The 10592-nt window shown below is 55.7% G+C and overlaps 1 pseudogene; it reads right to left on the bottom strand.

The window, feature by feature from the left end:
• Positions 1–1904: 1904 nt before the first annotated feature.
• Positions 1905–10592, bottom strand: part of LOC111149501 — a 30358-nt pseudogene continuing 21670 nt past the window's right edge.

The raw sequence follows: 10592 nt of genomic DNA, 5'->3' as shown, positions 1-10592 counted from the left end.
CTTGGTCTCCCTTTTCTCTTCTCCCACCGCCTCTGCACACGTCCCTTTAGAAATAAAAACACTTATTTTGTAGGCGGGGGTGGGGTGGAGGGGGGAGGGTGTCCAGCTTTCCCTTGCTTCTTCTTGAGTGCCCCTCTCTGTCCCAGGCGGTTTCCTCCTTAAGTCCGTGAAGCTGCGGAGGCAGGGGGATGATGTCCCCCCAGCGCCCCCCCCCCCCCCCCGCTTGTATGACTCTTCTCCGCCCAGACTTGGCTCGGTCCCCTTACCAGATGGGGAAACTGAGGCAGGAAGGGAGGGAGGGCCAGGAGAAGCTCTCCCACCCGGCTCTCTCACCGCCCCCGCACCCGCGCCGGATTTAGCCGCAGGGAGGCTGGGAACATTGTCTTTATTTTAAGCCGCCGAGTGAGGCACGAACGCTGCTGCTCGCGACAAAGGGCTTGGCTAAGCAGCGGCAGGCGGCGCACGTGGGGGTCCAGCCCCACCCCCGCTCGACGCCCCCCAGCAACCCCGGAGCGGCCCGGCCTGACCTCAGCCACTTCTCGCTTCTGTCTGGCCGGCTGGGTCGCCGCCTGGCGCAGGGCACCCGGGTCTCGACTCCTGCGGGTTGCTATTTTTGGTCCCTTGGCTGAGGAGTCACTCCTCCGGGCCACCGAGAGAGCGCGGGGCTGACGGCGCGCGGGGCCGGGCCCCTCTCTTAGCCTCCTTCCGCGGAGGAGGAGACCAGCGGTCCTGGGTGCGAATCCGACTCTGCCTTCTTTCCGGCTGAACCGCCCGGAGCAAGTCAGGGCCCCTGTCTAGGTCTGTTTCTTTATCCCGGTCACGGAAGTCAGACGTTTGACCCTCTGTTGCCGGTTAAACGTGGCACTGTCGTTTCGCCACCGGTGAAGGCCATGATCGTCGTTATTTATAACCCGCATTGAGCACTTATTATGTGCCCGGCGCTGCTAAACGCTCTACATTCATTAACGGGTTTGCTTTTCCCCACAGCTCCCTGAGGGAGTTTCTATTATTATTCCCATTTTACAGATGAATAGGTTTACAAGCGGCGCGTAACCCCGGGGCGGGTGCGGTCAGCGTGTCTCGGGCCACGCTGGGACTGGGGTCGCAGTGGGGGTGCGCCGGCTGCAGCTCCAGGAATGACAGAGACCTGCTGGGCGACCGCGCGGTTGAAAGGCCGGGGCTCCAGGCTGAGGGCTGCGAGGGGTTGGGGACAGGAAGTGAGCGTGCTCGGGGAGTGTGCTGGTGCTCCGCGCCCAAAGCCCCTCCGTTTAAACCCTCCCCTCGGCTTGGACCCCCCAGAAGCTCAAACCCAGATACATTCGCCACTTGTCAGTGCCGCTTCCTCTGTCCTGGGAAGAGGCCGGAGTGGGCGATTCTTTTTGTTCCCACCGGACCACCGGACCTATGAAGTCGAACCGGTTGGGTCTCAGTGCCCTGAGGAATAGGCGTGGGTTGGAGGTCTCACCGAACGTGGGAGGTGACCTCGGTTCCGAGCCGGGTGGGGGGCGGGGTCAGGGAAGGCAGCTGGTCGTCCTGCCGGCGTCCTTCCTTGCCCACCCCCACCGCTGCTCTAGGCCTCTTTACACCCCTTCCCTCACCTCCCCAACGGTGGGGACTCCGGGAGAGACTAATTCCCAGGTAAAAGAAGAAACTAATATCCAGGGTGGGGCTGAAGATAAATGGGGGCTAGTAACGCCCCCCCCCCCCCCAATCACGCGCCAGTCCCTGACAATTGGGGCCCGGGAGAAAGTGGCTACAACAAAAAGCACCATCTTGGGACAGGAGATCGAGGTTTTCCGATCCCATTCCGCAGTTAAGGCCTCTGTTGGAGAAACAATCTCCCTCTGCGCCCCGGGCGCTTCACTTCCCGGGCGGGGCTATTTGTAGGTACCTACGGGGCAGCGTCAGGGCCCCGGGAAGCCCAGCTCTACTGGCCCCGAAGCCTTGAGGTCGGCTTCCGGAGAATGAATGGGTTCCGGGAGACCCAGACTCTGGTTTCTTGCGCGGCCTGGACCTGGACTGAGCGCCGCCTGGTCATTCTGGCGGCTGGAGCGACAGGGGTCGCGCCGGGATGTTGAATGCTGGGAACAGAGGTGACGCATCTTGGACAAGTCTGTGAATCTCGGTTGCACGGGGCTCCGGGGAGGAGCAGCGTTTCTGTTGGGCGTCCCTAAGCGCTCTCTGTCCCGCCTATGAGGACAGGACCTCGGAGTCCAGGTCACTTGCTGCCGCCTAGGAGTTGGACGCACAGTGGAGGGACGAGAGGCCCAGAGGAGGGAAGGGACGCTTTCCCCAGCGCTATGGAGGCCGTGCTTCCCACTCAAATCTCTCCGGTCAAAAACGGCTTGGAAAATCTGATGAACGGTGTCAATTTTGCTCCGCCCGGTCAGTGGACACCAGGTCCCCAAGTTTGCAGCAGCCTGGTATATGCGACCTAGCCCTGGACTTGACCCGATGTGAGACTGCTGGAGACAAGTGGTGCAGAGCTTTGGGCGGGCGCGTCGGGCCGGATCCCCAGAGCTTCTCTCCAGCCCCCCATGGCTCAGTCCACGTGTCCGGCGAGTGAGCCGGGTGAGGCTGGACTGATGTCAGGGTCCCCTGTCCCCGGCCGGGCTAGGTTGGCTTCCCTGCCTCCTAGCACCCCCTCCCCCTCGACCCCCGTGAGCTTGTACGCCTTGTCCTCGAGTCCCCACCAGGACAGAGACCGAAGCTCGAAGCCCACAGTGGCGAGGAGTGGGACGGAGCAGGGCGAGAGGAGCCTAAGCCCGCGCTCTCTCCTGCTCACCTCCCCCGCGAGACCCTTGCCCCGGGTACGGGCGCAGCAAGTACGTCGGCGGGCAGGGCGCTGCCCACTCTCCCGTCCTGCGGAGTGGTGACCCTGGCGCGGCGGCTCTCCGCGGTCCTCCGCCTCGGTGCCGGCTGCTCTGGACCTTCCCGAGGTACCCACCGCCCCTTGCACCTCCGCCGCGCCCTCTAGCTGCCGGGCTCCTGGTCCCGGAGGGGCGGGGCGAGAGGCTGGGCAGGGGCGGGGCGAGAGGCCGGGCGGGGGCGGGGTTGTGCCTTCGCAGGGAGAGGAATAGTAGTACAAAGGCCTCTTTCCTGACCTACAGCGCAGGCCCTTCGTGTGCAGGGGTGGGTAGGGATGGTGCAGACCCAACTCTCAGAAGTACCCTTCATTGCAGCACTTACCCTTTGCTAACGCATTCATGAGCGCTTTACGTGCACTTGTCTTATGTAAACCTCGTGATATCCCCACGGTGTGGGTGCTGTGATTTCCATTTTACAGATAGAAAACTGAGGCCCAGAGAAGTTAGGCTAACTTAGTCGGCCCTCTGGACTCCCTCACAGTTTGTGGATCTTGGCCCCAGCTTCTTACTAGTTGAGAATTCTTCTGGGCCATTTATGAGAAGGAGAGGTATCCTGGGAATTTGCTAAGCGAGTGTCTTTCCCAGTTCTTCGTCCTGCTGCCCCGATTTAATTTAACAAATGCATAGCTTTGTTCTCAATGTTTTACATTAAAAAAAAATTTCATTTATTTATTTGGGAGAGAGAGCGCCCGCGGGAGAGTGCATGAACGGGGGTAGGGGGGTGGGGGAAGAGGCAGAGGGCGAAGGAGAAGCAGGCTCCCGGCTGAGCAGGAAGCTTTATGTAGGGCTTCAACCCAGGACCCTGAGATCATGACCTGAGCCAAAGGCAGATGCTTAACCCCTTAATGCACTGCCCCTCCCAGGCGCCCCTCAATGTTTTACATGTTTTAACCAATTTAATTTTTGTAATAACCCAACATAGTAGGTAGAATTATTATACCCATTTCACAGATAAGGAAACTGAAGTACTGAGAGGTTCAGTAATCTGTTTAAGGTCGCTTGGCTTGTGGGTGCCAGAGCTAGGCCAGTAGACTCCGATCATCGCCTTTGCCTTTATCCTAAAGTTCCCCCAAATGTCAGTATCAATGCATCCACATCGCCTTCCCCTTCTCCAACCTTCCCCCCACCCCGCTCCAGTCCCTGACTGTAGGCAATCAGTCTTTCTGCTAGGGTCTAGGTCCCCCCCTTCCTCGCCCCCTTGGCGCCTCCGGCCAGCCTCAGCTGCTGAACGCCTGACCCGGGCAGGGATTGATGGCTTTGGGCGACCTTGGAGGCCGCCTGCTTACTCCGCCCGTCGGCACACGCTGTGATTAACAGTGCACAATCGAGTTAGGGCCGGAGCTCCGCGGCTGTGGCTTGGGGAGGGGGAGGGGCCTCCCGGCTAGAGTCGCGTCTCCCCGGGCCGCACTAGGGGTTTGCATGAAGCCGGAGACCCCCGGAAGACCGAGAGGGTGATGTGCCTGGCCAACGGGGTTAGGGCGCTTGTGTCCCTCAGGGGCTGGGGACAAATCTTCACTGCCTTTCTTGTCCTTGCCCTTTCCACCGAGGGCGGGAGGCTCAGAAGGGGAGGGTCTGGGTACCTATTAGAAGAAGGAAAATCCTTCTAGCAAAATGGCGGCAGCACTGAGGGAGGAGTGGGAGGGAGCCAGGCTGTCTCTTCGTTGTGGAAGGTGGAAAGCAGCTCTGTCTGGGCCTCTAGTGGCTTAGTTCTTTGGTGGGTATGTTTTCCTTCTAGGCCTGTGGTCCTCTTCCTTGAGCATACGTCTAGCCTGCTTTAGCTTTCTGGCCATCACCAGCCGGGGGCGGGGGGGGGGGGCGGTGAGTGTGCGAGCCACCTGGGGTGAGGGAAGACAGGGATTAAAAACCCAGGCGAGCAGCCCTTTATATGGGGACCCTTTCTTTGCTCCCTTACCCTACATTCCAGGGATAGGCTTCCAGACTTTTGTTTTGTTTTTAAGATTTTATTTATTTGTCAGAAAGAGAGAGAGATAGAGAGCGAGAGCGAGCGAGCGCACAAGCAGGGGGAGAGGCAGGCGGAGAGAGAAGCAGGCTCCCTGCTTGGGGAACCGGATCTCGGACTCCATCCCAGGACCCTGGGATCATAACCTGAGCGGAAGGCAAATGCTTAACCCACCGAGCCACCCAGGTGTCCCTGGCTTCCAGAGTTTTAAACCAGTAGTCACTGTTTGAAAACGACACAGTGCAGCCTACAGTATGTCCTACTTCCTGCAGGTTGATAATGCAACCCTATCCTAAGGCAACAGTCTGGAGTCTTTGCCCAGCAGTGTGCTAAACACAAGGAAGGGAACAGGTAAAATCAAAGCCCAGAAGCCGTGGGTTTGCTGAGCTAGCTAAGGAGATAAGATGATCTTGGGGAAGGTACCAGGGCAGACCAGAGCCCATGAACTTCCTGGGAATAGGAAGAAAGGTGAAGAAAAGTATAGGGATGCTCTGTGGGAACTGGCTCCACTGGGGATGGTATAGGGCCGGCTGGGAAGGATGGTCCGGTTCTGGATCTTCTGTAGGATGTCAGGGCACCGAACTGTTTGAGTCAGGTTGGGGACCCAGTCTAGAATCTTGTGGGAGGGAAGGAGTCATGGCCTTTCTCCCAGCTTAAGTTTACCCATCTCTAAATGGGATGGGGATAGAGGTGAGGATGGACTAGATGGTCTCAAAGGACTCTCCCAGCTCTGATGTTCTTTGCAGAGGGAACACCTGGGGTTTGACTCAGTTCCGCCTGGCCCTGAGCCCTTGGCACATCACTCCCCTTCTCCAAGCTTTGGTTTCTTAGAAGTAAAACAGGAGGTTAGGTTAGCCTAGTGTTCCTCAAAGTCTATTTTGCAAGACTTTAGTAGGTGTAAATGGTAAGAAAAAAGGCCTCCATGAGAAAACGGGAAATTAATTAGGCTTTTTTAACTGCAGGAACCTATCAGAACCTTCAAATAGTGAATATGAACAAAGAATCTCAGTGAGGCAGAGAAAACATGCAGATTCCTAACCCTATCTCACTGCAGATTTTTAAAAAAGATTTTATTTATTGAGGCGCCTGGGTGGCTCCGTGGGTTAAAGCCTCTGCCTTCAGCTCAGGTCATGATCCTAGAGTCCTGGGATTGAGCCCCGAGTTGGTGTCTCTGCTCAGCAGAGAGCCTGTTTCCTCCTCTCTCTCTGCCTGCCGCTCTGCCTACTTGTGATGTCTGTCAAATAAACAAATAAAATCTTTAAAAAAAAAAAGATTTTATTTATTTATTTGAGAAAGAGACAGAATGAGTGTGCAAGTTGAGAGGGGCAAAGAGAAAGAATCCGAGGCAGACTCCGCTGCTGAGTGCAGAGCCGAATGCGGGGCTTGATCCCATGACCACAAGATTGTGACCAGAGCCGAAACCACAAGTCGGATGCTTAACTGACAGTGTCACCCAGTTGCCCCGACAGGATTTTTTTTTTTTTTTAACATGAGCATCTCTTAGGACTGGCATCAGAAGAGCATACTTGAGTCACAGAGCACTAGCCTACGTAGAAACCCTCCAGCTACCACGTGCAAAAATTCTAGGCCTTCTCTCCACCCTTCAGGCCTGTCCCCATCAAGGGCTCCTTTCCCTGGCTCCAAACTTTTCTGGACACTTCTCACCCCGGAGCCCCTTGCTCTACTTTCCTTAGTGTGTCCTTCTTTGTGTCTGGCTTCCTGTGAATTTCCCTGACTCAGCCTTAGAGGGCTCAAACTCAGTCCATTGCCTGCCCCTTCCCAGATTCTTTCTGGTTGTCAGATGATCTGAAGGGTGCCATCTGGCCTCTCCTGGTGGGGGTCAGTGTGATGGCTTCCCATAGCCCTGCATGGGGTTTCCTGTTCCCAAGCCCAGGTCCCAGGCCCAAGCTTCCCCCCACCCAGCCTCCAGCCTTCCAGGCCTCAGTCAACAGACCTCATTCCCTAGCTTAGGAGGAGGAGTCTGGCCCCAAGTATCCTGGGTTCCAGCTCCAGACTCTGACCTTTGAACCTCATCTCCAGGCCCTGGTCCCACCTCCCACCCATTACTCTCAGCCTTCCTCTCCAAAGCTCTTTGTGAGATTTGGGGTTCTACCTGGTTAACAGGTCACCTCTTCCCTATCCCCAGCTGCATCTGCAACCCACTTGGTCTTTGGGCCCGACCAGAGTCAAAGGAGAGCCAGGGTCGTGGGAGAGTGATTGCACATATTGGCATCGTGAGGGGTGCCCTGCACCGTGTTTACATTAAAACTCCCCTCCCCCAACACAAGCCTGGTCCAAGGCAAGGGAACCCTTTGGAGGCAAAAATATAGATTATGAACTAGAACATTCTAGTCAGGTAAGTGGTGGGAGGTGGGAAGTAGAGGCAAGGGCAGAGGTCAGGAGACCATGCAGGGGAGTGTGGTGGTGGGATGGGAGGTGGGTAGAGGCATAAGCCTGACTCAGCAGGTGGTCCTGGAATGAGGCTGGGGACAAAGGCCAGTCACGGGGGTCATGAGACGAAAGGAGCCAATTTACAGATGTAAAAGCTGAGGCTCTGTGACTTGCTGAGGGCCACGCAGACACCCAGATTGTCTCTTTGTATTATGATCTCAGTTTACGGTTTTCAAAGTGCTTTCTCTTCATTACTTTCTCCTTCTAGAAATTCTCCCTTCCTTCCTCCTTCCTTCCTCTCTTTCTTTCTATTTATTTATTTTGGGGTGCCTGGGTGGCTCAGATGGCTAGGTATCTATCTGCCTTCGGCTCAGGTCATGATCTCCAGGTCCTGGCTTCGAGCCCTGTGTCTGGCTCCCAGCTCAGCAGAGTCTGTTTCTCTCTCTGCCTCTCCCCCTGCTTGTGCTCTGTCTCTCTCTTTCTCTCAACTGAATAAATAAAATCTTAAGGAAAAAAGACCTATTTATTTTTTTGAGAGAGAGAGAGTGAGATGGGGGAAGGGAGGGGCAGAGGGAGAGGGAGAAGCAGGCTCCCAGCTGAGAGGGGAGCCCAATGCAGGGCGTGACCCCAGGACCCTGGAATCATGATGTGAGCTGAAGGCAGATGCTTAACTTACTTGAGCCGCTCAGGCATCCCTAGAAATACTTTCTGTACTTGTCTCTGGGGACACCCCCTCTTGGTTCTCCTCCTCCCCTCCCTGGCTGTTGTTCCTCAGTTCCCTTTGCCAACGTTCCTCAGCTTCCCACTCTCTAAACTTTGAAGGTCTGGGCTCAGTCTTTGGACCTTCACACCTACTCTCAGGTGAACTGATGCCGCCCACACACTGATGAGACCCAGATTTAAGTTTCCACCCCGGCCTCTCTTCTGAACACCCAGTATTTTCTTATGGGAGTGAAGCTAGCTTGATCTCGTCGGGCTCTCGCGCAGATTAAATGAGTTCAGCTTCGCGAACCGTTGGGAGGGCGCCGGGCTCAGCTTGCACATGACGGCTGCGGCCACGATTATTGTTGTCACTGACATTACTGCTGCCTGCCAGCTCCACTTGGAAATCTAGAATCATCTCAGACATGACTCATCTCAGCCCCCAAACCTGATCTCTCTGGAGCTTTGCCCATCTCAGTTGATGGCAACTCTGTCTTTCCAGTAGTTCAGGTCCCAAATCTTGTAGTAACCTTTGATTCCATTCTTTCTCTCACATCCCAAGCCACATTTATTAGATAATCCTGTCGTTTCTTCCTTACCTATATCCAGGGTGAGGCCACTGTGGTCTTGGCCAGTGCGGTCTCTTCCCTCTTCTGCCTGGACTTCTCCGCCGTCTGTTCTCAGCACAGCATTCAGAAAGTCCCCTTTGATGTGTAAGTGACATCATGTTCATCCTCTGTTCAAAATGCTCTAACAGCTTCTCGTCTTTCTCAGAGTAAAGCTCTGGGCCTTATAATGACCTGCAGGGTCCTGCCTGGTTAGCCTAGGCTCCCTGCTCTGCCTTACTTTCTAGCACTCTTTCCTGCTACTTGGCTCTAGCTGCACTGGTCTTGCTGTTTCCGGAACACACCAGACACTTTCCTGTCTCAAGGACTTGGCATCGCTGTCACCTTTGCCTAGGTAGTAATAAACACACCATCAGGTTTCTGCAGGATGAAGAGGAGGATTGTACGGAGGTCTGGGGCTTGGGGCAGTGGGCAAAGAGAGAGGAGCCCTGTGCTCTCTCTCTCTCTCTCAAATAAATATAATCTAAAAATATGTAATTTTTTTTATTTTAAAGATTTTATTTATTTGAGAGAGAGAGAGAGACAGAGACAGAGATAGGGAGAGACAGCAAGAGCATGGAGGAGAGGGAGAAGCAGGCTCCTGGCTGAGCAGGGAGCTTGATGCCGTGGGGCTCCATCCCAGGACCCTGGGATCATGACCTGAGCCAAAGGCAGATGCTTAACTGACTAAGCCACCCAGGTGCCCCTATTTTTTATTTTTTTCTTTCTTTCTTTTTTTCAGGATTTAATTAATTTATTTATTTGACAGAGAGAGAGACAGCAAGAGAGGGAGCACAAGCAGGGGGAGTGGGAGGGAGAAGCAGTACTTCCCAGCGGAGCAGGGAGCCTGAAGCCGGGCTGGATCCCAGGACCCTGAGGTCATGACCTGAGCCAGAGGCAGATGCTTAACTGACTGAGCCACCCAGCCTTCCCTGAATGCAGTATTTAAAACAATAAGAAATAATGCAAAAACAAACCAACCGATTCCACAATGAACAAAATATCAAGTAAAGACAGGATCAGACAGGGCCGGGATTAAGGTGAGGTAAGAGAGGCAAGTCGACTGTCCTTCACCCTAGTCCCAGCCCCAGACCGCAGCGGGCGACTTGAAATCTTTCTGGGACGGTAGGAGGTGGGGCGGGACAGACAGCGCTTGATGGTTCAGCGATAGCAACCGGCGCAGAGGCCACCCCAGGGCAGTAGCAGTGGACAGGACATTGCTGGCATGTAAAATGGAGGTTGTGGGTCTTGTCTTCGAGGAACTCAGGAAGATCAGTGAGAAAATGGGCAGAAACCCTGTCTTTGGTGGTGGTGCGGGCTGGGCTGGCAGGTGGGAAAGCCGGGAGAGGATCGGGGCCTGAGGCACGGGGCAGGGGGGCAGTACTGCCTGGGGGAGGGGGCGCTCACAGGGCTCCCTCCGGTGTGGATGGTCCCAAACCAGTCGTCTGACCCACAGGGGAGGGTGAAACAAGTGGAGAATCTGAAGGAGATGGATGCGTGGGTAGTGGTGATCCCAGCAGAGGTCGGACCAGGTGAGGGGCCTTCTGATCAAACCTGGGGACAGGGTCTCAGGGGCAGCACCACGGCGGAGAGGTGGAGGGGCAGAACCAGGGTCGGGGAAGCCCTGGGCTCGGAAGGCGAGGCTGAGAGGTGGGGGGAGGGGTCAGAAGTCGGAGCGCTGGGCCAACGCTAAGCAGAAAGTCCAGGCCGGCCCAGGATAGGTCCAGGATCTAGAAACAGACATTAGGATCAATGGGATTAGAACAGGTATCCGTGTAAGAGTCCTGCGAGGGCGTATCTGCCCTGTCCCTGCAGAGCCTGGAGGGGATCAAGCCCTCCTTCGCTCTCCTTTCTCGGGCCTGGGACAATGTGTGCTTGTTTTTGGGCGCATCTGATGCTAGGCAACTTGGACCGGGTTAGAGTCCCATTAGCCCAGGACGGGGCCAGAACAGGCCTTGGATTGATAGATGTGCTTCTAACCCTAACCTGACGGGGCAGCCACAGCTCGAATCTGCCTGCTCCCACCTCTCTGCAACCACTGCCAGAGTTCCTCCTCTGTCCCCCCCC

This window comes from Enhydra lutris, unplaced genomic scaffold, assembly GCF_002288905.1.
Source record: "Enhydra lutris kenyoni isolate GAN:26980312 unplaced genomic scaffold, ASM228890v2 scaffoldscaffold22, whole genome shotgun sequence".
Classification (NCBI taxonomy): domain Eukaryota; kingdom Metazoa; phylum Chordata; class Mammalia; order Carnivora; family Mustelidae; genus Enhydra; species Enhydra lutris.
The sequence above is the reverse complement of the archived record's forward strand: the minus strand, read 5'-3'. Positions and strand labels throughout refer to the sequence as shown.